This window comes from Cucurbita maxima, unplaced genomic scaffold, assembly GCF_002738345.1.
Source record: "Cucurbita maxima cultivar Rimu unplaced genomic scaffold, Cmax_1.0 Cma_Scf00033, whole genome shotgun sequence".
Classification (NCBI taxonomy): domain Eukaryota; kingdom Viridiplantae; phylum Streptophyta; class Magnoliopsida; order Cucurbitales; family Cucurbitaceae; genus Cucurbita; species Cucurbita maxima.
In genome coordinates, this window is record NW_019272049.1 from 2,452,105 (window position 1) to 2,475,936 (window position 23,832).

At 40.7% G+C, this 23,832-nt stretch overlaps 1 long non-coding RNA gene across 1 annotated transcript in view; it reads right to left on the bottom strand.

Moving 5' to 3' along the window:
- Nucleotides 1-12,783: 12,783 nt before the first annotated feature.
- LOC111467312 overlaps nt 12,784-23,832 on the bottom strand; it is an 11,283-nt gene continuing 234 nt past the window's right edge. The window contains exons 2-3 of the long non-coding RNA XR_002714515.1: nt 17,306-17,308; nt 12,784-12,794 (exon numbers count right to left, since the gene is read on the bottom strand). This is a non-coding gene — a long non-coding RNA (uncharacterized LOC111467312). The remainder of the gene's footprint in view (nt 12,795-17,305; nt 17,309-23,832) is intronic.

A 23,832-nucleotide genomic window follows, 5' to 3' on the forward strand; every position in this document is an offset into this window, starting at 1 on the left:
TCCCTCTCCTACCTATTCTATATGAAATGAATTATGCATACTTATGCTCTTTCATCCATCAATGAAATAAACCTTATTATCTATATCTCTTTTCACCTAATCTATCAATCTTCCACTCTTTGGTTTCGATTCATATAAAACAAATTAAAAGATATATAGTCAAATTTAATGTTTCAACTCGATTTTTTAGATTTCAAGAAATCAAACCACAACGAAAAGAAGATAATGGAAATAAAAGAGTAAAGATAAAATAAAAACAAGTAAAGTAAAATAAGGTAAAATTGCGTGTCATTTAAAATCAAACAATACCATTGCCAAAACTATTCGGAATCATTCTGAGGCGGTGTCATTTTTTCTCTAACAAATTAAAGAGTTCACCATTGACATAATACATTCTCTCCTCATGTTGTGGTTGGGATAGGTTTTTTTTTCCCTTATCCTCCTCCTTGATCATACTTGAATACATCGTCGAGATTAGGCAAGGGAATGAGCTAGCAACAAAGTTGCCATTAGAATCCTAGGCAAGATATGCCTCGGTGTAACTATAACGACATGCCTTTCTCTATTTCAAAAAGCAACCCATTGTGTAGGCACAAAGGTAAAAATTTAGTAAAATTTTCGTGTTTAAAACAAAGCATATAAATATGTTAAACTTAAACACATTCATGCGCACGTGTATGACTTCAGTTATAGAAATCATCTACAAATGACGGGCTTTTCAAGACCATATACAAATAAACTTGCACGACCTAACATGCTCCTACCACGATCAGTGTTCTACTCGTTACCTGAAAATAAAGTGCAACAAAAGTAAGTAGTAAAAATATTCAGTAACCAACCTACTTGTAAGCTCTCGTCGTACTTATTCCTCATAACATATACTTAGGCTATGTGCTAAGTTATATATTATAGCTCTAGTATGTGATAGTTTCTTAAGACTCATAAGTACCTAAACCCTATACATACCTCCTCTAAGGAATAATCTAACCCACCTAGAGCTCATAACTTAAGGGTTTTCGGTACTCTTAGCTCTATGTTTTACATTTGCCTTCAATTCATCAAACTTATGCTAATTGCGCATTGAGTCATTGTGGCCCATGGAAAAAGGCCGGGGTAAATCTCATAAGTATTAAGGATTCATTCGCTCTTAAAACGGTAACCGTACTCCATATGTGTCTACCTACTGGGTTCTAAATGAATGGTTTTCTCTGGTGATGCCGGGCAACAACTACTTAGTTTCTAATATTAGTAAAGCGCATGTTGTATTGCCTTTTTCAAACGAAAATAGTAAACTGTCTGTTCTTACACCTTCATAGGGTTAGAACAATAAACTACCTATCAGATCGTCTTTTTAGATAGAAATAGTATACTGTCTGTTCACACCCCTTCTAGGGTAGAACAGTATAAGGTCATGGCTCCTCACTAAGGACAACCGAAGTTACCTCAGAAGTACACCCTCTATGACTTATGGGTCCATGTAGATGGCAATTGAACTCTGTGTATCAAGTATACCCTAACCCCTCTTGTCTAGTTCAAGAATAAGGGTTGTGCATTATGAGGTACCTCGTCAACCCCATGTTCTACGAGATCTAGAACTAGGTTCTAGGACCATAATAACTTAAAGCAGTAGCTTATGGCCCATCATAAACATAACATGCATTCTAGGGCACATAATTTCAACCCCTACTAGGTATTTCTTCTTCACTTCTTGTCAACCTAAAGGGGCTCATAGTCTATCACGTGAGTAGGGTTCGTTATATACTTTTTGAGCATTGACATATGGAACACATTGTGTACACTTGAGAGGGAGGGTAGTAGGGCCAATGGTCCAATTCGGTCTAATGAGATCCCTTTACATACTCAATAAGATCCCTCCTTCTGTAATGACAATCCAAAAGCCCTCGTGAGATGCGTACAAATTTTATGATGTAAATCAATGAGAGGGAGCCTACAATATAACAAGTATCCTTCTCCCACTAAACACAATCTATGCTAAATTCATTTATCTAAATTTCTCAATCTGCAATTTTCATAATTCTGATGTTGATTAAGCCTTAAAACAATAGATACTTGACAGACGAAGCCTTATCACCTACTAGTTTATTATAAGCAACTTCATGTAAGCAGGTGGAATTGAATTCCAAATTCCAATTTGTTCCTCTGGTCGATGATAAATTAAAATTTACAAAAATTATGAAATTTACTTATAGACATTCTTCCATTTCTTCTATAGTATCTTTCATTTCTTCCACATATTTTGATATAAACTTTAATTTTTTTTTTGAACTCTAATCTTAATTTTAAAATTTCTGTATCTACCATAAGAACTAATTGATTCACCAATTATAGTGTTTTTTTATATATAATATCACTTTGCTAGATCTAAATTCTATGTCCGGCAATAAAATAATAAAATTTAAGGTTTTGGATATAATGGAATTTGTTAAAGTTTTAAAGCTAAGTTTAGGGATGGTTTAGAATATAAAGATAAAATTTATATTAAAAAAAAAACTTAATTAAAAGTTTTGTAAGCATATAATTCTTTTGGGTCTCTTTCGATAAAATATAAAATCTACCCATTTATCTTTACCTTTTATTCTCCCTCTTTTAAATGATGTGAAAGTTTATGCTAATTTATAGGTACTGTGACAGATGTAAAAAAGAAAATCATCTTTTATTTTTTTTACATTATTTAATTCTGAAAGTATTAAAAAAACAATTTGATTGAAGAGGTTTTCATAAAATAAACACCGATCTGTTTAAGTTCTATTTTTAATTTATAGAGAAAACTAAGTAAATACAATCTAGATGACATAATTTAGACTGTGATTCTATTATCCTACAAAATTCTTAACAAAGCAAAATTTAATATATCACTTTGTTTTTGGGAAAGTTTGAGTGTCTTATTTGCAATATAAAAAAAAAAAAGAATATCGGTGAATTAGAGATATATATTAGAAACTTGAGGATATGTCTAAATGAATTGAATTATATTCAAAATTATTTATTTAGTTAGATATGTAGATAGCAATGAATTTTTTTTTTTTTTTTAATATTGGAATTAGATTCGAAAATGTAATGCAAGTGGATTCATAAATTGAAGGTGAAGGAGGAGTAGCATATGTGTATATAAAGGCGAAAGTGGTAAACAATTGACCTAAAGCAAAACAAAACAAAGCTGTAGAATTACAAAGGTTTCTTATTATATTAGAGTTACCCTATCTATCAAAGCTCAAGATGACATTTGGACTCATAGGAGGTGTGGTGGATTCCATCGGACAAGTAGGCGGTAACAAGCTTGGAATTTTTGAACCGATTGGGAATTTGGCCGACCAAATTATTCTTGGAATTGCAGAATTTGCACTGAATTTTATTGCCAAGGCGTTAGGGCTTGAGCTCAAGTTGAAGGGTTTGATAGATGCTAGAGTCCAAGTGTCGTTGAACGGGAAGCTCTACTACTTTAAGATGGAAGTGGAGGCCTTAATCAATGGCGTATGGATAGCTCAATATTATGAATGTGAAGTATATGTTCCGCTCGTTGGCGTTTGGGAATGCAAATCTTACAAGCTTTGCCAACCCAACTAATTCCCTCTCCTACCTACTCTATATGAAATGAATTATGCATACTTGTGCTCTTTCATCAATCAATGAAATAAACCTTGTTATCTAAATCTCTCTTTTCACCTAATCAATGAAATAAACCTTGTTATCTAAATCTCTCTTTTCACCTAATCTATCAATCTTCCACTCATTGCTTTCAAATCATATAAAACAAATTATAAGATATATAGTGCAATTTTTTAGGTTTTGAGAAATCAGACCACAACAGAAAGAAGATAATGGAAATAAAAGAATAAAGAAAAAAAGAAAAGGGGAAAGTGGTGATTATAAAATACTCAGTAAGTAGCCTACATGTAGGCTCTCATCGCATTCTTAACCTAATATGTTTCCACGAGCTTGCCATAGAGTCCTAAGAAGTTCAGCCTAGTTTAGGTACCCATGAATGTTAGTTACCTCACACCACACTAGTGTCTATCATAAGTTTTTCTATTTGTGTAGTCCCTCATCTCCTCTCAGAGCAAGTTTCCTCCACACACAAGAGTAGCTTCTCACAATACTGCTTATGTTGTGCCTCGTCCACTCTCAAGTGGGTTTATTCTACACACAATATTATATCCTCAATCATCTACTTGTTTAGTCACTCATCCCCTCTAGAGGCGGGTTATCAAACACACAATAGTGATTCCTCGTGCTATCTACTTATGTAGTCCTTCATCCACTCTCAATGCGGGGTATTGTAAAAATAGTAGCAATTTCTCATGTCATCCATTAATGTAATCCTTCGTCCCTTCTCAAGGCAGGTTATTATACACATAATGGTAGCTCATTATATCATCTATTCACATAGTATATCTTGGGTGTCGTGGAGATATATTAGGTTCTAGGGCATCTAGGCGGATTTGGTCACAACAAACATTTCTAGATCGCTCGTGATTATCTCCTTGTAGCTAAGCCAAATTTCAGGATGCACCTAGATCTCTGATCGCCGTTAATGATCCTAGGGTGCTCAGTATCACGGTCATGCTTGTCCAATGCGTGTTGCCTATGGTTGCATGCCCGTTCCAAGCCCCTTTTTCATGCTTTCATCTTAGATAGGCCTTTACCATTTCATATCGGGTCAATACGAGGGTGTATGACCATTCACCAGAATCACGTCTACACCTGCCTGGGAAAAAATACCCCAAAATGTACTATAGGAGGATATGAATAGTTGTCAACTTCTCCCTACCCGATAGTTATATGCAGTAAGTCGTTGTTGCCTTTTGCTTACATTCCCATACAACACCAATTTCAATTTCTCAAATCTTGCTTTCGAAACTCTCTTTTGAAATCTCTCTGCCCCCGTTTTCTAAAACTTTCTTCTTGAACTGGGGCAGAGGCTCGAGCATACGTTACTTGGCCGTAGGCGACACAAGAACGAATAGGCTTAACTCACTTGTTGCTAGGAAGTCAGTGTCGCACAATCGCAAGTCCGCTGCCATCAAAGTGCGATCATGACAAGTGGTATCAAAGCCAAATTCGGCTTCTTGGAATCCACTACGCAGACATGCCCGCCAAGAAACAACTGGACAAGTTCCAGGCTGATCGATTAGCTAAAATCGAAGAACAGTTACTCTGCATGAGTGAAGTTCCCGACGAAATGGGGCTTTTGGAATCTCGCATGAATGAGATGTCCGCTAAGGCCGACAGGTTCAACGAGATGACATGCCATCTTGAAACAATGCCTATCCTTGAGTTAATTACTAGGGTCAAGGCCCTAGAAGGCAAGGCCACAAGAGCTAGTATCTTTGAACGTGGAGATTGTTTGATGGGCTCTGTTGCTCGAACGGAGGAATGCGCCGAGGGCTTAGACAATGCTCAACTGACGATCATCCAGATGGTCTCAAAATTGTCTGAAGACTCAAAAAGTGGCGGATCTAAGCACCAAACTAAAGCTCACTATGAGAGCGGTGGGGGACCAAACCCCAACTGGGGGTGTAGCACGATTTAACAAGATAAAGGTTCTAGAGCCCAAACCCTTCTGTGGGGTTCGAGATGCCAAGGCTCTAGGGAACTTTATCTTCGACCTTGAACAATACTTCCTAGCCACAAATACCTTGGCAGAGGAAGTGAAGGTAACGTTGGCGACAATGCACCTAGCCAATGACACAAAGTTATGGTGTAGGTCCAAGTACATGGACATTCAAGATGGTCGATGTACTGTGAACACTTGGGATAACTTGAAACAAGAACTCTGCTCTCAGTTTCTCTCGGGTAATGTCGAGATAATAGCCAGAATAAAATTAAGAGAGCTGAGACATACAGGCAGTATCTGAGACTATGTTAGGCAGTTTTCTGGGCTTATGTTAGATATTCGTGATATGTCCGAGACAAACAAGATCTTCAATTTTATTATGGCGCTAAAGCCGTGAGTGAAAACCAAACTCTACAAACAAAGAGTTCAATCCCTTTCCACAGCCTATGTTGTTGCTGAACGATTGTTTGATCTTGATAGTGATGAAACCTCAGAGATGGGGCAGAATCGAGCATCCACAAATTGTGAAAATGAGAATTATCGACCAAACTCCCCTAGAAGTGGGGGAAGTGATAGCTCCGAAGACGAGGAGGAATATGAATCCTCCCAACATAGATGTAGGGCTCCTTGGCGGAGACCATACAAATAGACTAGTTAGAGTCAAAGCAACGACCCCCCCTCTTGCTTCATGTGTAAGGTATCTGAATGCTCATAGAAGGCAGCATTATGTGCCTTCTAAGCAAAACTTCGAGCTAATTCAAATGCCAAGTACGAAACAGTAGAAACAAAAACACCGTTAGATAGGACGGTTGGATATCCCCGTGTTGGGGCACTTAAGTACTTGTCCGCTCTTCAGAAGAGAGTGGAAGAGATAGAAGAGCCAGTGGAACGTGGTCTTATGTATGTCGAGATTTTGGTAAATCATAAAGCAGCCAGAAACACTATCGTCGGCTTTGGAGCCACCCACAACTTCATGACAGAGACTGAAGCAAAACGTTTGAACATCCTTTGGTATTGGGATGTAGGGAAGATGAAGGTCGTCAATTCAGCATCAAATTGTTAGGGATGGACGAGACGAACTGGGAGTTGCGAAGAGAACTCCCATCAAATTGGGGACTTGGACGGGACGAACCGACTTTGTGATAGTCAAGATGAATGACTTCGACATCGTGTTAGGGATGAACTTCTTACTAGAACACAAAGTCATCCCTATGCCCCTAGCCAAAAGTTCAGTAATAACAGGGTCTAACTCGACGATTATCCAGACAAACACCCGCCAGTCAGGAAGGGTGAAAAAGATGTCAGCACTACAGTTGAGGCAGGATCTAAGCCGTGATGAACTTACACTCATTGCCATTACCGTATCGGAAGAGGGAAGCTCGAGCGAGCCAACCTCAACAAAAGTCTCGCGGTCAACTAAAAAACATCACGACATGAGACAAGGAAGCCATGCAAAGTATTTATCTCTAGCAAGGAAGATAAATAGCAAGGTTGATGTCATATCAGGGGCAGAATCACTTGGCACGAACGAATGTCATACGTCTGAACGCGAGCTAGCTGATTTCTACGAGCAGCTAAATGACTTACTAATAATTAGGTCCATAGGCCCTCAAATACCACTGTTAGCGATCACCCAAGGGTTAGAGAGAGATACCAAGCTAACACTGCCGCTAAGGGAGGGAGACAGAGACAAACCTCAGAAACAACACATAGTCACATAGAAATATCATCAAGATAGAGAAAGAGAAGGGTCGGTCGAAAGCGTCGACCACGACAGTTTCAAGAGGAGAGAGAGTTCTAATCAAGTTAAGGTTAGATCAACTCTGAGATCAAAACAACAAGAGTCGAAGACTGGTGATAAAATACTATGGACCAATCAAAGTTATTCACAAGATCGAAAAGGCGTCGTATAGGATCCATTTGGTCCCATGGATGAGGACTAGCCTTGTTGTCCACGTTAGTAACATGAAACGCTACTCTTCCAAAGTAAAAGACGTCAAGCCCAGAGAGGTGACACCGCCTCACACAAAGAAGAAGAATCCCGAAGCAAAAGATGTAGGGTAAACTTTGATGGAGGAGATGCCAAGAGCAAATGAACCAAGAAGTAGTTTTCAATAGCTTCTTCTAGATTTGACGAGACTCCGCAACCCTGAAATCAACTGGAACCATATTGAAGAGACCTAAAAGTCCACCTCAGCCTACAACATAGAGTTGTAAAGAGTCGGTTGACAGAGACGTCAACCAATTGAGTGAGGGAGGATGTTACGGTCATGCTTGCCCAAAGCGTATTGCCTATGGTCGCATGACAGATGTCTCAATCTTGCTTGTTTGAGTTGGTTGACAGGGAGGATGTCACGGTCATGCTTTTCCAAAGCATGTTGCTTATGGCCGCATGACAGATGTCCCAGTCTTGTTTGAGTCGGTTGGCAGGGACGTCAACCAATTGAGTGGGGGAGGATGTCACGGTCATGATTTTTCAAGGCATGTTACCTATGGTTGCATGCCCGTTCTAAACCCCTTTTTCATACTTTCATCTTAGATAGGTTTTTACCATTTCATATCGGGTCAATACAGGGGTGTATGACCGTTCACCAGAATCACGTCTACACCCGCCTGGGCAAAAATGCCCCAAAATGTACTCTAAGGGGATATGACTAGTTGTCAACTTCTTCTTACCCGATAGTTACATGCAGTAAGCCGTTGTTGTTGCCTTTTTGCTTACATTCCCATATAACTTTTGAGATATGATTCAAAGTAGTTGAGATATGATTCAAAGTATTCAAACTACCAAGATTTTAGGAGATTGTTAGTAGATTTGAATTTATCTAGTATTTCGTGTATTGATCTTCTCCCTTAAAGCATTGTAAACTCCTTCAATCAGGTTCTCATCCTATTTCCCTTGTTCAAGAGTGAAAGCAAGCCAGCCAGCCATGTGTAAGGTGAAAGCCCCCAAAATGGTTTTCCAACTTGTTACATGAAAGTTCTACCAATTCTGAAAACTGGTTTGATGGATAAGTTAGTCAAAATAAAGGATTCTCTTTGGGAGACAATGATGGGTTCTCTGCCCCTGCGGGGTGCAAGAACTCTGAATCATTCTCTTCATCAGAAATGATCCGCAAGCTCCTTTGACTCTATTATTCCCTGACCTTTCAGTTCGAGTTGCCTTCTTGAACGAGGTAAATAGATAGTAGTAGTCTTTCTCCGCAAGGTTCGTCCACAGAGGGTCGACGCAATTATCAGGGGCTCGCTCTACCACTGAGCTAATAGCCCGTCTCCTCGTAAAGTCGGTCTCATGGCTTCGCTTCGCTCCTTGGGAAAAGGATTGAATATGCAAGTTCAGGAGAATGGAAGAAATGGCTCATTCACCTATCGGTCTCATTGCTTCGCTACTTCACCGGAGTGCTCAAAGGCTGAGAGTACCAATGCTGACTATTGGAATTGTGTAAGCCTTTAAGTAATAGAATGAGAAAACAATAATAAAGCACGACAGCTTTGATCTATTCCTATCTCTTTCATTATTCTTTTCTCCAACAAATTTAGTATCAGAGCCAAGTTCTTTTCAACACGAGAGTGAGCAATTATTTTTACTTTTCACAAAACGAACATGGCACTAGCTGGTTTTTCTTTCTTTGCACCGCCGTTACCAATTTTTAATGGTGAGAAATATGAGTGGTGGAACATCAAGATGAACACCTTGCTCAGATACCAGGAGCTTTGGAACTTGGTGGAGCACGGGTTCGTTGATGTATTAGAACCCACAAGAGAGACTAAGAGAAACCAAGAAAAATGATGTCAACGCCCTGTTCATTATTCAATAAGCAATTCATGAGACTATTTTTTCACGGATTGGAGTAGCAACCACATCAAAGCAAGCATGGTTAATTCTGCAGAAGAAGTTTTAGGGAAATTCAAAGGTCATAACAGTGAAATTGCAATATTTAAGACGTGATTTTGAAACTCGCTCATGACGAATGGCGAATCAATTGCTGACTTTTTGTGTAGAGCAATAGCAATAGTCAGTCGGATGCGTACCTATGGAGAGAAAATTTCAGACGAAACAATTGTTGCTAAGGTATTGAGAAGCTTAACTCCAAAGTTTAACCATGTGGTGGCTACCATAGAAGAAGCTAGGAATCTATCAATACTCTCCGTTGATGAACTGATGGGTTCGCTTCAAGCTCATGAGTCAAGAATCGATAGATCACCAGAAAGGAATGAAGAAAAGACATTACAAGTGAAGGAGACAGCAAACAACGAAGGCAACGAAAGAGAAAATATTCATTTAGTAGGTAGAAGTCGTGGAAGAGGAGAATTTTGCAGGCAGTTCAATGAACAAAGTAATATAAGGAAGGTCATACAATGTTACCATTGTAGAAGGTATGGGCACGCAAGAGCTGATTATTAGTATAAATATTAACAAATGAATTTTGCAGTAGAAAATGAAGAAAGAGAAGAAAAGTTTTTTATAGCGTGTATTGATATTAATCCAAAAGAAGGTGAATTATGGTTTGTTGATAGCGGATGCTCGAACCATATGACAGGCATCAAATCTTTATCCCAAGAGCTTGATGAGACGCAAAGAATCAAGGTGCAACTTAGAAATACAAAAGAGATGCAAGTTGAGGAAAAAAACACAATGAAAGTCGAAACCAGTTATGATAAGATAAATCTATTAGATAATGATACAAAAGAAATTACAGTTGAAGTTTCTACAGATGAAGAGATAAGGGTCAACTCCAGTGCATCTCCTAGTGCCTCCACTACAACACAAAATCTATCAAATTCATCATCTTTAGCATCACTAAATTGCAACTCTTCTCTTGAAGAATTTCCGGATGAGACACCTCTAAAGAAGTATAAATCTTTAGCTGACATATTTGCATTATGTCAATTTGCTCTTACTCTTTCAAACTCTATGAGTTATAAGGAGCAGCTGAAAAAGAAAGAGATGAAGAAAGCCATGGTAGAAGAGATGCAGTCCATTGAGAAAAATGGAACATGAGATATGGTTGACTTGCCAAACGAAAAGTTCTATAGAGATTTGCATGGGATATGCAGCCAATTGCAGTGGTCTGTTTATCAGTTTCATGAAGGTTTATAAGAAGAGGTCTATGTAACATAACCAGAGGATTCATAAAGAAAGGCAAAAAAACAAAAATATACAAGCTGAGACAGACATTATACGGGTTAAAGCAGACATATGACAGACATTATACGGGTTAAAGCAGACATACTTACTAGGTTTTATCAAAAGAAAAGTTATGATACTTCAGACCATTACTTGACATCTGCAACTTTGAATCTAGGGGGAGAGATATAATTCAAAGCATTCAAACTACCAAGATTTTAGGAGATTGTTAGTAGATTGAATTTATCTATAGAATTTAGTGTATAAGCCTATAAATATTGGAATTGTGTAAGCCTTTAAGTAATAGAGTGAGAAAACAATAATAAAGCAGCTTTGATCCATTCCTATCTCTTTCACTATCCCTTTCTCCAACAATAACACCGATTTCAATTTCTCAAATCTTGATTTTGAAACTCTCTTTCAAAATCTCTCTGCCCCCATTTTCTAAAACTTTCTTCTTGAACCGGGGCCAGAGGCTCGAGCATACGTCGCTTGGCTGTAAGTGACGCAAGAACGAATAGGCTTAACTCACTTATTGGTGGGAAGTGTGTGTCGCACAATCACAAGTCCGCTGCCATCAAAGTGCGATTGTGACACTCAGCTTACTAGTAACGTGACCTAAGACATTGCATAACAACTCTGGTTCTACCGCCTTACTTACTCTGATATATTTAAACTATATAATACATAGGTAAATAGAAACATTATGTGTTCGAAAACATCTTTGAAACGACACAACGAAATACTAAATGAAATAAATAAGTGTTACACTACTCTAACCAAAGTCTAAGAAAATAAGTAGAACTACCCTATACATGTGTCATGGTCTTGAATTGCGATGACAAAATCAGCCGTATAGGGTGTCTTGCCTTTACTTGAAATTGAAGTAGCGCACGTCTTGAGTATTTTAAGAAATACTGTGTAAGTGACCCCATTATTGGAGTCAGGGAATGCAAACACATTCAACTCATGATCTAGGGACCTATCGTTAAAACCATCATAGGGTGGCCTCCAATCTTGACAGATTGAATGTGTAATACTTTCCTACACACGACTCACGTGTGCAAGCGTGGATCCCCAGGCGGTTCGCACCCTCTTGGACCCATCATAGTCGAACTAGCTGTTTGTAACGACGTCCGGAGGTCAACAGACCCCTAAGTGTCATGTGAGGCATGCTCATCATCATCATAATCGTATGCGTGTCTGTATTCATCATCATAAATATAGAAGTAACCCAATGTATATGTACCCAAAAATGCATGAGGTCTCTGTAGTATTCATCTTTAAATTATTCTTCTGACACATTACCCTAGTAACATGGAGACATTGGTCTTCATACATTCGTCATTGTTAACACCAATTAGGATTGTGTCTTAGAAAAGGCGTCGTCATAATGCATAAAGGCATTTAATACATACACATCATCTTAATATAGAATATCATCATATTAAATCATCTCATCATCATTCATCTTACATCATCATATTTTCATGCATCATCATCATCATGTCATCATATCATGTACATTCTCACATCATCATATAACGTCATCACAATATCACATAACGTCATCACATGGCTCCTTCATATACTCATATAACGTCATAACATCATCTAAGACCATAGTCTAATAATTTTTTTTTTTTAGTCAGAGTCGAGCCGAGTGAGTTACACTCATCATGCATATATAAGGAGGCTAGAGCACGCGCGGGTCTGGTTACGTTCTCAGGCATGTAGGTATCTGTTGCACCGTGTGGCTCACTGGGCCATGAGCGTATGTTGGGTCGCAAGCATCTTTTATTGGGTTGAGCTGGATTTGGGGCGTGTGCGTTGGCTGAGGGCTGCGTAATTAGACATGGGCCATGGGTATGATTTTGTGGGTGGAGCCTTCTGACTGTGTGGCTACACTAAGGTCTTGGGTTGCTAAAGAAGCTCCAAGTTCAGATCCATCTCGATACCTCTGTCTTCTCCGCTAGATTGTCACGCGAATTCGTAGCCCTAATGTCCAATGAACTTCTCTCTTTTGTCATTTCCTTTACATTTAATTTTTGGCCACAACACGACTACTATTCACTCACATAATGTCTCTATCTGTAGTAGCCTAAGGAGCTTTTCCTTTCGAGCTTCCCCTCAAGGTTTCTAAAATGCGTCTACTAGGGAGAGGTTTCCACAGTGTGTTTCATTCTCCTCCCCAACATATGTGGGATCTAACAATCCACCCCTCTTTCAGGGCCCAACATTCTCGCTGGCACTCGTTCACTTCTCCAATCGACATGGGACCCCCAATCCACCTTCCTTCGGGGCCAGTGTTCTTGCTGGCACACGACCTCGTGTCCACTCTCCTTCAGGGATCATCCTCCTCGTTGATACATTTTTCAGTGTCTGCTCTTATACTATTTGTAACAATCTAAACCCACCGCTAGCAGATATTGTCCTCTTTGGGCTTTCCCTTTTGGACTTTCTCTCAATATTTTTAAAACGTGTATGCTAGGAAGAGGTTTCCACATCCTTACAAAGAATGCTTCATTTTCTTCCCCAACCGATGTAGGGTCTCATACTATGAGTCTCCCGTTGTGTTATCGTCGCGGATGAGAACACAAAATGAGATTTTCTATCGCGTTTCCAACTCCTTTCTTCATTTAGTTTCCCTTTCTTTTATCACTCTCTCTTCCTTCTCTTTTTTATTTTCTCTCTCTTGAAGGTTTGCCATGATGGAGTGGCATGAGGGAAGTTATAAAAGCATAGAAGGAGTAGTTGCACTGCGAGATTCACGGCGCTCACTGGAAATCTCGTGTTTCTTGTGAGTGCCATTTTTTTTTTGTTACATTACATTATATACCCATAAAAAAAAACTTTCATCCTCCAAAATGTTAAAACTCCTTTATTAACTTAGGATTTTTTTTGGTTGCGAATGCCATTTTTTTTTTGTTACATTACATTATATACTCATAAAAAGAACTTTCATCCTCTAAAGTGTTAAACTCTGGTATATACTTAGGATATTTCTCTCCTAACTCATCTTCTCATTCCCATGTGGCTTCTTCTATCGAGTGGTTTTGCCATAGTACCTTGACAAAGGCAATACCCCTCGTCCGTAAAGCTTTCACCTCACGAGCCAAGATCCTAACAGGATTATTGTCATAATTTAAGTTCTCATCAATCTGAAGGGGCTCATAGTCTATCACGTTAGTATGGTCCGTTATATACTTTCTGAGCATTGACACATGGAACACATCGTGTACCCTTGAGAGGGAGGGTGGTAGGTCCATTGGTCCAATTCACCCTAATAAGATCCCTCATACTATGATTTTCTTCCTCTACTTTTTAATAAACTGTGGAAGAGAAAACAGACACTAATTGATATGAACCAAAAGACATCAATCATACAATATACTTCAATGAAGATGTGAAGAAAAGGTTGTCAAAATTAACAAAAGATGTTTCAATTCATGCCACATTGAAAAAGAATGAAGTTTGATTGTTATAAATTTTGGGTGGGTTACAATTTAGAGTAATTTAGAGTTATTTTTTTTAAGACTTTATATACTTTAGGTTACAATTAATAATGGTTAATTATGGTCATTAAGTATGAATGTTACCACTCTTGAAATGACTTTAATAGTTTCATTTTGAGGCTATATAAAGCCATGTATGTTGTATTTGTAAGTAGACTTGGAAAATATAGTAAAAGAAGAATTTGTGCTCTTCTTTAGCCAATGACTAAGTTTCTTTGCAATTCTATGTAGTTTAGGTTGCATGTAGAATCATTCAAGCTCGACATGATCAATCTTTCTTGTGGAGTGATTAGAATCTCAAGCAAGTGTTTTTGCCTTGAGATATTTGGTCAACAAGAAGCATTCAAGCTAGACGTGATCGATCTTGCTTGTGGAGTGATTCAAATCTCGAACAATGTTCTTGCCTTGAGATATTCGATCAACAAGGTAATCCGAATCTTACTCCCCTTATAGTGATTCCTTATCTTATCACTAATGATCGTTATTATTTGTGTTATGAATATGCCGACATATTTCATTCTCCCACTTACTATTTTGAAAATACTTTTCATGAAATTCCAAATGATACCGATCCATACAAACACATTTTGTGATGAAAATCCAAAGGCCCTCATGAGGTCGGTATAAATTTCTTGATGTAAATCAATGATAGGGAGCATATGATATCTTGTTGTGTATCCTTCTCCCATTAAATGTGTAACGGCTCTAAATTTTACCTATTTAATCTAAGGTCATTACTATACCTTGAAATGCGGAATTTACATTAAATAGGTCTTGATTATAAATGCGACTTACACTCGTCTTTTATTACCTCGTGAAAGAGAAAACAAATACAAGGGAAAGAAAAGAAAAAGAACAATATTGAAAAAAAAAAAAAAAAAGGAACAAAACTTGGGATGAATGTCTTATACTACCCTATGGTTTATTATGCAAATACAATTCAACCTATACTAACCTATACTAATGATGCAAACCGAATTCAACCTAGACTATGAAATGGAAAAACAACTACCCTATGCATGTGCCACGGTCCCGGGGTGTACGATGCCGCCGATGTCACATGGGTGCCTTGCCCTTATCGAATACTCAGTAAGTGACCCCCTATCGAGGTTATGCAACAATCACATATAATGAAATGATGGGGCCTATCTTTCGTTTTGTTTCGTTTCATTTTCCTTACGATGTTGTCCTAATGGGTAAACTTTGGACGTGTACCATATACTCTACACACAGCCCATACGTGCGAGTATGGGCTCACTAGCTAGTTCGCACACCGCTGGGCCACTTTCCTTATCCGGTGTGCATACTCTGGGAACTCCTTATGCTGGAACCCGTTAGAACTAGTAACTGTCACGGTAGCGTTATGCAAAGCATAACGATCGTTGTCTTGCCATTGGATGTACGCGTCCGTAACCTCGTGATGGGATAGGGATATCCCCCCAGATGCATGAACACACATAATGCATGGGGTCCCCATTACTTCTACATTTATCATCAATGAACATAAGCCCCTGTCACATTCCATGCTTACATGTCATTCTCATTTTCAATTTACGTATCATACATATACCTATTGGGGTTATGTTTCCAGGCAGTTTACCGTATTTCATGTCATACAATTCATGTTGTTTAATTTAAATATTCCATACAATTCATGCTGTTTAATTCAAATATTCCATACAATCATGTCATAATCATTCAAGAACAACATATCGTCACATGCATTACATATCACATCAGACTAAGCAACATACATAGCATACATAGCATACATTCACGTTCACTTGATTACGTACTTAAGCACAACAAACTAGCATACAATTTAATGACACGTGCGAATCCACGGGCACGTGCCAACAAACAACAAATAACGCGTAACCTACGATGGGTGAGTCACTTACTTGGTAGGCCTTAGCTGCTCCCTAAAATATAAACGTAAGCTCCTAGCTCCTCGTGAACGTTCTACGCTTCCGTTGGTGGTTGGTTTCTATTGGATCATTTGTCACCTTCGTTAGTACTTCAAAAACATAATTAATTTTCAACTTGAATTTGTGAAATATGACCTTAAAATGATCAATTTTACCTTAAACGGGGCCGAAACTAAGTCCAGGAGGGTCGGGACGATGACAAACGAGCCGAAAACAAGTTTCCCGAGCCGAATAAGCCGTCAAAGCCGAGAAGCCACCACCGAGCCGATTAAGCCGCCGGAGCTGAGGGGTGTCGCGTTGCAAACGTGCCACGTGGCAAAACCAGAGGGCGACGCATGTGCAGTGGTCTCAGGTCGAGGCGCGGATTGACGGGTCGCTCGCGGGTTTTTGGGTCGTTCGCGGGTTATGGGTCGGCCTGGGCTGGAGGAACGAGTAGGTGGGCTGGGCTGTGCGTGTCAGGACTGGGCTTGCAGGTTTGGGCTTGTTGGTTTTCACAGAATTTCGGTGAGAGAGGAAATTGGGAAAATGCGTAACAAAAAGGAGAGAGAAAAATAACTCTGACTGCGTTCGGGTTGTTTTATTTTCTGAACAAATATCCTATTTAAAGTAAAAAGGATTCTAAAATTGGCTGAGAGTGGCCAACTAAATCTGTGCCACTCCCTACAAAATTTCAGTCTAAAACTATGGTGATCCATTCGACGTGATTTGTCAAATGGTCAAACTCACGATTTTCTGAAATCGTGTGAATAAGAAAAACGGTAAAACTCAGGTTTTATCTAACAATCTCCTCCTAAAACCTGTAGTATATCTACCTTACTATTTGAACTCCGATCTTTGAGCATAGTTCTTCAAATTTCACCTGCGCCAGGGACTTGGTGAAGATGTCTCCAAGTTGTTCCTCTGTTCGGATGTAATCAATTTTGATGAGCCCTCGATCTGCACATTCTCGAATGTAGTGGAATCTGATTTCTATGTGCTTGCTTCGTTCATGCAAAACTGGATTTTTGATCAGGGAGATCGTAGCTTTGTTGTCTACGTATAGCATTGGTGGATCACTTTCTCTCCCGATGAGTTCTTCCATTAGTCGCGCAAGCCAGATCCCTTGTGTTGCTGCCATCGAAGCGGCGATGTATTCTGCTTCACAGGAAGACAAAGCAACTACCTTCTGTTTTGTTGATTGCCAGCAGATTGCGCCGCCTGAGAGAAAGTAGATCATTCCGCTAGTGCTCTTACGATCATCAACGTCACCGGCCATGTCACTATCACTGTAGCCAACTAGCTTGAGTTTCTCTTTTCCGCTCCCTGCGCAGTATCTTACACCCCAGCCTCTGGTTCCGGCTACATAGCGCAGGATGCGCTTGACAGCCGCTAAATGCTCCTCCCTAGGTGCTTCCATAAACCGGCTCACATATCCAACAGAATAAGCAAGATCAGGACGAGAGTTTACCAGATAGCGTAGACTCCCGACAATGCTGCGGTAATTGGTGGAGTCGACTGTCGTCGTAGTGCCAGCCTTCCTTAGTTGGAGTCGGGCCTCCATTGGTGTCCTTGTAGGATTACTGTCCACAAGTCCAGTTGTGTCCAGCAGCTTCTTTGCGTATGCACTTTGGCAGATAGAGATGCCGGTAGAATTCTGTTGCACTTCGATGCCGAGATAGTAGCTGAGCACGCCGAGATCGCTCATCTCGAAGTTTTTCGACATCTCCTTCTTGAACCTTCCGAGGACTTCCATGTCACCTCCAGTGATTATGAGGTCGTCGACGTACACTCCCACGATTAGTCGCTTCTTGTCATGGCCGTGCGTGTACATGCCATGCTCAGAGGCGCAACGTTTGAATTTCAGTGACAGTAAGGTACTGTCGAGCTTCGCGTTCCAGGCTCGTGGAGCTTGTCGAAGCCCGTAGAGTGCCTTGTGCAGGCGCAATACTTTATTGGGGTTGTTGTTATCCAGGAAGCCAGGTGGTTGTCGGACATAAACAGTCTCCTTCAGCTCTCCGTTAAGGAAAGCAGACTTTACGTCCATATGGTGAACCTCCCAAGAGTAATGTGCTGCAATTGCAAGTAAGAAACGAACGGATTCTAACCTTGCCACTGGCGCAAATACCTCTTCGAAGTCCACTCCTTGCTTCTGGACGTAGCCCTTCGCCACCAGACGGGCCTTGTGTTTCACAACTTCTCCTATTTCGTTGCGTTTCAGTTTGAAGACCCATTTGAGCCCTATGGCTTGGTGTCCCGGTGGCATATCCTCCAGACTCCACGTCTGATTTTCGGTGATGGATGTCATCTCCTCCTGCATTGCCTTCAGCCAGCACGGGTTCTTTTCTGCTTCGGCGAAGGTGTTTGGTTCATCTGCACTGATGGCATGTAGTTCGGCCACTTCTTCGAGCTCGCGCACTGCCAGTCCAGGTGGTTCACCTCCTCCTACTAGGTCGTCCATCCTCCGGTACCTGGCCTCCAGATCAGTATCGTGATCGGCATCCAGCGTCGAATCCGCAGTCCGTGGTGTTGCGAATTCCACTGGTTCAGGGGTTGCACCTACTGGCGACGGTGACGGCTGCTGATGCTGGGCTCCTCCTTCTTCCGGCTCAGTGACGAGGTACTTCACCGTAAATTGATTTGGATTATGGTCTGCCTCGATCACGTCATTCCACTGCCAGAAGGTGCTTTCATCGAAGACGACGTCGCGAGACACGTGAGCTCGCCCCCCTACAGGATCATATAGTCTGTACGCCTTGCTCCCGGGTTCATAGCCGATAAAAACGACCTTCAGCCCCCTAGGATCAAGCTTGGCGAGGTGGGGACGTGTTACCTTCATGTAAGCGACGCAGCCGAACACGCGAAAATGATGTACCGCTGGTTTTTTGTTGTACCAGGCCTCATATGGTGTCTTCCCGTCAAGGCTTCGGGTTGGTGACCGATTGAGGAGATATACGGCCGTCATTACTGCCTCTCCCCAGAATCTCCCAGGCATCCCGGCCGTCACCAACAATGACCTTGCTGTCCCGACAATGGTCTGATTCCGGCGCTCCACCACTCCGTTCTGTTGGGGGGAGTAGGGCGCCGTTAGGTGTCGTTGTATGCCGATTTCGTCACAGTACTTACCGAAACTTGTCGAGGTGAATTCTCTGCCTCGGTCTGTGCACAGCACTCGCATCTTCTTCTCACATTCGGCCTCCGCTCGCGCTTTAATGCACTTAACCGCCTCTGCCGCCTCACTTTTCGCTTGCAGCAGGGTCAGCCACATGAAGCGGCTTTTGTCATCGACCAACAGGAGGAAGAGACTCTTACCGCCTGGGGTCGCCGGCTTGATGGGCCCGCAGATATCGCCATGTACAAGCTCCAACGGCTCATCGGCTCGATAGGATGTTCGAGACGGAAAGGGTGTGCGCCTCTGTTTGCCGATGAGGCACCCGTCGCACAGCTTGTTCACGCCTTTGATTGCTGGCAAACCGTGCACTAACTCCTCCTTCTGTAGTTTTTCTAGAGCAGGAAAGTTTAAATGCCCGTACCTTGCGTGCCACCTCCAAGATACCTCTTCGGTCTTGGCCGAGAGACTGACAGGTTGCTCTATCTGTAACTCCAGGATGTAAAGACGGTTTGTCGTGCGCCTTGCCTGTGTGAGCAGCCGTCGTTGATTATCGCAAATTTTGAGTAATCCGCGCTCGATGGAGATGAAACAGCCTGTCTCATCTAGTTGACCCAGGCTCACAAGGTTAGCCTTGAGCCTCGGGATGAAGTAGACGTCGGTCAGCTTGCGATGCTCGCCTCCCTTGCTGGCGAATAGGATGGTGCCGCGTCCTTCGATCTCGACGACGGATCCGTCGCCGAATTTCACCGTCCCGCGGATCCCCGAGTCGAGTTCGGAGAATGCAGATCTAGCCCCGGTCATATGGTTTGTTGCCCCTGTGTCTAGGATCCATCGTCGGTCCTTGTGTTGCTCGTCCCGCTCGCTGATCTGAGCGAACACTCGCTCCTCCTCCAGTTGAATTGGCTCCCTAGCTGGTGCCACCTTTGCTACGCCCAGCTGGAGCTCTTTCTCGAGTTCAACATCGTTGTTGATTACCTCCATTTCCGTGGATTTGGAATCGATAGTGGGGACACATGCACTTACCATGAAGAGAGCTGGCTCGTCCTCCTCGGATTGAGCCACATGGGCCTTTTCGGCCTTCTCCTTGTTCCTAAGCTTGCTCCAGCAATTCCTGCTTAGGTGTCCTCTCTTCCCACAGTTCGAGCAGATTGGCCTTGCCATTGGTCGACTCCTTCTTTTGATTCCCATCTTTCCCGCGCATGCGCCCGTGGGAGATCCATGGCTTCTTACCGTCTTTGCGGCTGGAGGAGGACCCGTTGCTCTCGCCGGTGTTGTCACGGAGCTTTAGACGTGCAAGCCATTCCTCCTCAGTGAGGAGTAGACGACCCCCCTTGTCGACAGCTGAAATGGTATTTTTCTTCCGCTGCTCGACGTTACGCAGTCTTCCGGTCACCTCTTCTACCGTTAGGTCGTTCACATCAAGCAATGTCTCGATTGAAATCGCAACTTGCTCGAGGTGATCAGGGACAACCTGCAGCATCTTCTTCACGATTTCTGTCTCGCTGATGCTGCCACCGAGTGTGGTGATGTTGTTGGCGAGCCCCGTGATCCGCATTGAAAAATCATCGACGGATTCACCGTCCTTAAAGTGGATCTCCGAGAGCTCCTTCCGCAACTGCTCGATGTTGGATTCCCACACTCGCTGTACACCGACCCGACGGGATTTGATTCCCTCCCAGGCCGATTGCGCGGTGCGCTTGGTGGAGAGAGATGCCAGCATCTCTGGGGGCACAGATCGTAATATGGCGGCAAACGCCAACCCGATCCTCACGGTACTCAATCATTTCTCCTTCCTCTGGCTCAACAGCATGCCATAACCCTTGCGCCTGTAGGTTGACGCGCATCAACAAGATCCATTCGTTATAATTGGACTTTGTCAATATTGGATACTGAACGACGGCAGTCGTTGTCTCCCTGATAACTTGACGCCCTCTTCGTGGCGGCGGTGATGGAGATGTCGGCACACGACGACGACGTGGAGGAGTGAGTGAGCCTGCCCATCTCCACGATGTGTGTGTTTTTACACTTTGCATTTTCTTCTACTCGAACCTAAGACCTTTGTGATGTTAGGTCAAAGCTCTAACCACTTGAGCTATTCAACTTGTTTGTTGATAGGTTGGCTCCTCTGCAATGATATACACCGATCTTCAACTTGGCTCTGGTGGTTTTCACAGAATTTCGGTGAGAGAGGAAATTGGGAAAATGCGTAACAAAAAGGAGAGAGAAAAATAACTCTGAGTGCGTTCGGGTTGTTTTATTTTCTGAACAAATATCCTAAAGTAAAAAGGATTCTAAAATTGCCTGAGAGTGGCCAACTAAATCTATGCCACTCCCTGCAAAATTTCAGTCTAAAACTATGGTGATCCATTCGACGTGATTTGTCAAATGGTCAAACTCACTATTTTCTGAAATCGTGTGAATAAGAAAAACGGTAAAACTCAGGTTTTATCTAACAGGGCTGAGGTGACTGGGCCTGCGGGTTTGGGCTGAGTTACGATGGTTGGACTCGGTTCGGGTCGGACTTCGTCTTCTTCACCCGGTTGCCTGCGTTTATTTTCCAGCGACCTCTCTCTCTCCTCGTTAACGTCGTTTCGACGTCCTTTTTTTCCTCCTTTTTCCTCCGTTCCCGAGTCTCTTTCACCCCCTACTTCCGTTTTTTAGTATTGGTTTGGTTCGTAAAGGCCTCACACTCCCGGATCTAAAAGGGTTCGAAAATTCGACGTTCCGTCTCCCTTACTGACGGTGTACAACGTGTAGGACTCGTCTAAATATACCCCTGATGTGTGTAAAAGGCTCTGAGTTTACTTTTGTTGCGTAAAATGGAGGTTTTGACGTCGATTTCGTAGGGTTTAGCCACGCCGAAGTTTCTTCAGTTTTTCTCTGTCTTCTTTATTTTCACTTATTTTTTTTTTTCTTTGTAGGTGTTTTGGGGTGGCTGAATGTCGGGATCAAGTTTCCTTGGCGTCCCAGACTTCAGTCGCCCTTTGTGGGTCGTGTGCGAACGGTCGCCGGAGTTTTTGGTTGGGCCGACTACTCCGTTTTTTTTTTTTAATACGATCTGTTACAAAATGCAACCTATGTTAAATTCAATTATCTAAATTTCTCAATCAAACAATTTTCATAATTTTGATGTTGATTAAGCCTTATCACGATAGATACTTGACAGACGAAACCTTATCACCTACTAGTTTGCAACAAGCAACTTCATGTAAGCACGTCGAATTGAATTCCAAATTTCTATTTGTTCTTTAGGTCGATGATAAACTAAAATTTAAGATGTTTTAAATTTTGTTAAATTAATAAATTGTTTAATTTACTTCGAGACATTCTTCCATTTCTTTCATAGTTTCTTTCATTTCTTTCATATATTTTTTATTTGAACTTTAACTATTTTTTTTTTTTCAACTCTAATTTCAATTTTAAAATTTCTGTATCCACCGCCACAAAAATAAGAACCGATGATAGTGTTTCTTTTTTTAAAAAAAAAATTCGGAGTTTTTATTTTATTTTATTTTATTAAATCACTTATAAAATAATAAAACAATGATCCACTAATTATAGTTTTTTTTTTCTTTAATTTCTTTATGGTTCTCGAATGTGATGCAATAAAATAATAAAATTTAAGACTTATGATATAAAGGAATTTGTTAAAGTTTTAAAGCAAAGTTCACATAAGGTTTAGAGTATAAAGATAAAATTTATATTTAAAGAAAAGTACTTTTACTTAATTAAAAGTTTTTTTTAAGTGTATGATTCTTTTGGTTTTTTTTTTTAAGATAAAATATAAAGTAAAATTTATACCCATTTATGTTTACTTTTGTTAGATCGATCTTAAATGATCCAAAGTTTATGCTAATTATATTTACTTTAACTAATCTAAAAGGAAAACATCTTTTGCTTTTATTTACCTTTTTTATTACTGAAAACAATTTAACTGAAGAGGTTTTCATAAAATAAACAATATTGATCGGTTAAAGTTCTATTTTTAATTTCCAGAGATAACTAAGTAAATACAATCTAGATTGTGATTCTATTATTGTACAAAATTCTTAACAAAGCAAAATTTAATATATAACTTGATTTTTGACAAAGTTGAATGTATTACTTGCAACATAAGGGTGGATTAGAGATATATATTAGAAACTTGAGGATATGCCGAAATCAATTGAATTATATTCAAAATTATCTATCCTCAATGAATTGAATTATATTCAAAATTATTTATTTAACTAGATATCCCGATAACTATGAAACTTTTTTTTTTTTTTTTTTTTAAATATTGGAATTAGATTCGAAAATGTAATGTAAGTGGATTCATAAATTGAAGGTGAAGAAGGAGGAGTAGCATATGTGTATATAAAGGTGAAAGTGGTAAACAATTGACCTAAAGCAAAACAAAACAAAGCTGTAGAATTACAAAGGTTTCTTATTATATTAGAGTTACCCTATCTATCAAAGCTCAAGATGACGTTTGGACTCATAGGAGGTGTGGTGGATTCCATCGGACAAGTAGGCGGTAACAAGCTTGGAATTTTTGAACCGATTGGGAATTTGGCCGACCAAATTATTCTTGGAATTGCAGAATTTGCACTGAATTT